Below are 5,323 nucleotides of genomic sequence, written 5' to 3' on the forward strand. Positions count from 1 at the left end.
ATTTCCTACCCGTTTACTGATTTTGCCATCATTTTTTACATCTTTTTATTCTGTGTTATCCCTTAACTACTTATGATTTTCCTACTTCTGTATTTTAACCATCCTACCAGTTTCATATGTGGTTGATTTACTACCTTAACTGTATATTTGCCTTTTCCACTAAGATTTTTCCATTTAGAATTTTCATATTTCTGGTGTGGCCTTTTCTTCTTCACTCAGAGAAGTCCTTTTAACATTTCTCATAAAGCTAATTTTATAGTGCTGAACTCTTTTAGCCTTTGCTAAAATTTTTGTAAAATTTTTCATTGCTCTGTCAAATTTGAATAAAATTTTTACCAGGTAAAATATTCTTTTTTTTTTTTTTGTCTTTTTGCCATTTCTTGGGCTGCTCCTGTGGCATATGGAGGTTCCCAGGCTAGTGGTCTAATCAGAGCTGTAGCTGCCAGCCTACGCCAGTGCCACAGCAATGCTGGATCCGAGCCACGTCTGTGACCTACACCACAGCTCACAGCAATGCCGAATTGTCAACCCACTGAGCAAGGGCAGAGATCGAACCCGCAACCTCATGGTTCCTAGTTGGATTCGTTAACCATTGCGCAATGATGGGAACTCTCCTAAAATATTCTTGATAGATTTTTCTCTTTTTACATCCAACAAGAAGCCACAACTTTATTAATTATAGAAAGAGTACAAATTTCAAACCAAGCTTCAGTTACTGTTTTGAAACATGAAAAAGGTCTTCTTTTCAGATGGTTACATTGTTAATTCCACAATAGCATTTACAATATTATTACTGCTGTTCTTCAGGGCTCAGGCTATCTTTGCTCTCAACACATTTCCTTATGACATGACCATTTCTTTGTCCTTACTTTGCACACTTGTTCCATCAACATTTTCCTCTTCACTCTCCTCTTTTACAGTTGGAGTCTGTGTGCTTTCTTTTTTCTTTTTTTTCTTTTTCTTTTTCTTTTTCCACTGTACAGCAAGGGGATCATGTTATCCTTACATGTATACATTACAATTACATTTTTTCCCCCACCCTTTATTCTGTTGCAACATGAGTATCTAGACAAAGTTCTCAATGCTATTCAGCAGGATCTCCTTGTAAATCTATTCTAAGTTGTGTCTGATAAGCCCAAGCTCCCCATTCCTCCCACTCCCTTCCCCTCCCATCAGGCAGCCACAAATCTTTTCTCCAAGTCCATGATTTTCTTTTCTGAGGAGATGTTCATTTGTGCTGGATATTAGATTCCAGTTATAAGTGATATCATATGGTATTTGTCTTTGTCTTTCTGGCTCATTTCACTCAGGATGAGATTCTCTAGTTCCATCCATGTTGCTGCAAATGGCATTATGTCATTCTTTTTGATGGCTGAGTAGTATTCCATTGTGTATATATACTACATCTTCCAAATCCAATCATCTGTTGATGGGCATTTGGGTTGTTTCCAAGTCCTGGCTATTGTGAATAGTGCTGCAATGAACATGCGGGTGCATGTGTCTCTTTTAAGTAGAGCTTTGTCCGGATAGATGCCCAAGAGTGGGATTGCAGGGTCATATGGAAGTTCTATGTATAGATTTCTAAGGTATCTCCAAACTGTTCTCCATAGTGGCTGTACCAGTTTACATTCCCACCAACAGTGCAGGAGGGTTCCCTTTTCTCCACAGCCCCTCCAACACTTGTTATTTGTGGATTTATTAATGATGGCCATTCTGAATGGTGTGAGGTGGTCTCTCATGGTAGTTTTGATTTGCATTTCTCTTATAATCAACAATGTTGAACATTTTCTCATGTGTTTGCTGGCCATCTGTATATCATCTTTGGAGAAATGTCTATTCAGGTTTTTTGCCCATTTTTCTATTGATTGATTGGCTTTTTTGCTGTTGGGTTGTATAAGTTATTTATATATTCTAGAGATTAAGCCCTTGTCGGTTGCATCATTTGAAACTATTTTCTCCCATTCTGAAAGTTGTCGTTTTGTTTTCTTTTGGGTTTCCTTTGCTGTGCAAAAGCTTTTCAGTTTGATGAGGTCCCATGGGTTTATTTTTGTTCTTATTTCTATTGCTTTGGGAGACTGGCCTGAGAAAATATTCATGATGTTGATGTCAGAGAGTGTTTTGCCTATGTTCTCTTCTAGGAGTTTGATGGTGTCCTGTCGTATATTTAAGTCTTTCAGCCATTTGGAGTTTATTTTTGTGCATGGTGTGAGGGTGTGTTCTCGTTTCATTGCTTTGCATGCAGCTGTCCAGGTTTCCCAGCAATGCTTGCTGAATAGACTTTCGTTTTCCCATTTCATGTTTTTGCCTCCCTTGTCAAAGATTAGTTGACCATAGGTGTTGGGGTTTATTTCTGGGTTCTCTATTCTGTTCCATTGGTCTGTCTGTCTGTTTTGATACCAGTACCACACTGTTTTGATGACCGTGGCTTTTTAATATTGCTTTAAGTCTGGGAGGGTTATGCCCCCTGCTTGGTTTTTGTTTCTCAGGATTGCTTTGGCAATTCTGGGTCTTTTGTTGTTCCATATAAATGTTTGGATTGTTTGTTCTAGTTCTGTGAAAAATGTCCTGGGTAATTTGATAGGGATTGCATTGAATCTGTAGATTGCTTTGGGTAGTATGGCCATTATTACAATATTGATTTTTCCAATCCAGGAACATGGAATATCTTTCCATTTCATTACATCTTCTTTGATTTCTTTGATTAAAGTTTTATAGTTCTCGGCATATAGGTTCTTTACCTCTTTGGTCAGGTGTATTCTGAGTTATTTGATTTTGGGAGGTGCAATTTTAAAAGGTATCGTATTTTTGTATTCCTTTTCTAATATTTCATTGTTGGTATACAGAAATGCGACTGACTTCTGAATGTTCATCTCATAGACTGATACTTTGCTGAATTTATTAATCAGTTCAAGGAGTTTTTGGGCTGAGTCCTTAGGATTTTCTATGTATAGTATCATGTCATCTGCATACAGTGACAGTTTTATCTCTTTTCTTCCTATATGGATGCCTTTTATTTCTTTGGTTTGTCTAATTGCTGTGGCTAGGACTTCTAAAACTATGTTGAAGAGCAGTGGTGAGAGTGGGCATCCCTGTCTTGTTCCAGATTTGAGTGATATTTGCTGTGGGTTTATCATAAATCCCTTTGATTATATTCAGGAATGTTCCCTCTATACCCACTTTGGCGAGGGTCTTGATCATGAATGGATGTTGGACTTTGTCAAATGCTTTTTCTGCATCTATTGAGATGATCATATGATTTTTGAGTTTTCTTTTGTTAATGTGGTGTATGATGTTGATTGATTGGTGTATGTTGACCCATCCTTGTGAACCTGGGATGAACCCTACCTGGTCATGGTGTATAATTTTTTTGATATGTTGTTGGATTTGGTTGGCTAAGATTTTGTTGAGAATTTTTGCATCTATATTCATCAATGGGTGATAGTTTTCTTTTTTGGTGGTATCTCTGTCTGGTTTTGGAATTAGGGTGATGGTGGCATTATAGAATGTCTTTGGGAGTATTCTTTCTTCTTCAACCTTTTGAAAGAGTTTAAGGAGGATGGGCACCAATTCCTCTTTATATGTTTGATAGAATTCTCCTGTGAAGCCATCTGGTCCTGGACTTTTATTTGTAGGGAGTGTTTTTATCACATCTTCAATTTCATTTCTAGTGATGGGTCTGTTCAGTTGGTCTGTTTCTTCTTGATTCAGTTTTGGCAGGCTGTAAGATTCTAGAAAATTGTCCATTTCTTCCAGATTGTCAAACTTGTTGCCATATAGTTGTTCATAGTGTGTGCTTTCTTGAATGTTTTAGACAGCTTCACCTTGAACTTTGAATTTCTCAGTAGCTGCTAACTGCGCTTGCTGAGATAAATCCTTGATTTTGCCTTCCCCTAAAACTGTAAGTATTTGAAGCTGGGATTTTGAAGACATCTGGTTTTGTGACAGCAAAGAGTATATTCTTAGATATCCAGCGGGTAACTCTAGTAATTCCTGTAACCTCATGAAGACCCAGTTTGGACATAGCCTTCCATGCCTTCTTTTCAATCTGTCTGTGTTTTGCTTTACTGACTGGTTCTTCATCAATTTCAGCTGCTGCTGCCATCTGGTTTCTTGTGTGGTTGCCTGTGTAAAATCCTGTTCCTCAAGTTCTGGTACTGCTTCATCACTGTTAGATTCTGTTCCGGACTCTGTCTCAGCCTGGGCCTGTGGCAACTCCTGCTCTGTAGCAGGGACAGTTTCTGTGGCTTAACTGGGCATTCTGTGTCGGGAGTATAGAACAAAGATAGCAGAAAGAGAGCAAAGGAGAGCCTCATCAGTTTAAATATATCACACCACTCCCTTCTGGCCTGCAGGGTTTCTGCTGAAAAGGCAGCTGATACCTTTATTGGCGTCCTCTTGTACACAAATTGTTGCTTTTTTCTTGCTTTTAATATTCTCTATTTATTTTTATTTTTTTGCCATTTTAATTACAGTATGACTTGGTGTGGTCTTTGGTTTGATCCTGTTTAGGACTCTTCGTGCTTCCCACACCTGGATGTCTGTTTCCTTTCCCAGGTCAGTGAAGTTTTTAGCTATCATGTCTTCATAGAATGTTCTTTGAGTCTTTCTCTCTTCTTCTTCTGGGTCCTTATAGTGCATTGGCTAGTATGTTTGGTTTTATCTCAGAAGTCTCTTAAACTGTCCTAATTTTTTTTTTCTTTCTTCTTTCAGCTTCAGTGATTTCCACTATTCTATCATGTAACCTACTTTTTTCCTTCTAGTGTATTTTAAAATTTATTTTATTAAAGTACAGTCAACTTACAATGTAGTATTAAGTTCTAGCGTATTTTTTATTTTAGTTATTTTACCCTTCATCTTTGGTTGTTCTTCATTTTTTCTAACTCTTTCTTTAGCAATTTCTAACTTCTTATTCTGTTCATTTAATCTTCTACTGGGTTCTTTGAACATCTTTATTATCATTACTTTGAACTCTCTCTAGGGTAGACTGCTTACCTCTACTCCCTTAGTTCTTCAGTAGTTTTATCTCATTTCTTCATTTGGAACATATTCCTCTCTTGGCTCATCTTGCCTATTTCATGTTTTCATTTGTATGTGTTTGGTAAGTTGTTTATATTTCCCAACCTTGTAGAAGCAGCCTTTTGTAGGAGATACCACATGAGTCCCAGCAGTTCACTTACCTCTGGTCACCAGAGTTATAAGTTCTGGGGTACCCCCTCTATTGTCTGTGTGTGTCCTTCTGTTGCAGAGGGCTGACTATGGTAGATGGTCATGTAGGCATAGCTGACACTGAGTCTGGTTGGTTGTCTGGCCCTGGCTTGTGTGA

General features: G+C 37.9%; 1 pseudogene; it reads right to left on the bottom strand.

The window, feature by feature from the left end:
- Positions 1-746: 746 nt before the first annotated feature.
- On the bottom strand, positions 747-4,257 carry LOC100517506 (nascent polypeptide-associated complex subunit alpha-like; annotated as a pseudogene).
- Positions 4,258-5,323: the final 1,066 nt, after the last annotated feature.

Source organism: Sus scrofa, chromosome 1 (assembly GCF_054392235.1).
Source record: "Sus scrofa isolate SSC_HxYL_T2T_F1_AM1 chromosome 1, Sscrofa_HxYL_maternal_Yorkshire_Landrace_v2.0, whole genome shotgun sequence".
In the NCBI taxonomy this organism is placed as follows: domain Eukaryota; kingdom Metazoa; phylum Chordata; class Mammalia; order Artiodactyla; family Suidae; genus Sus; species Sus scrofa.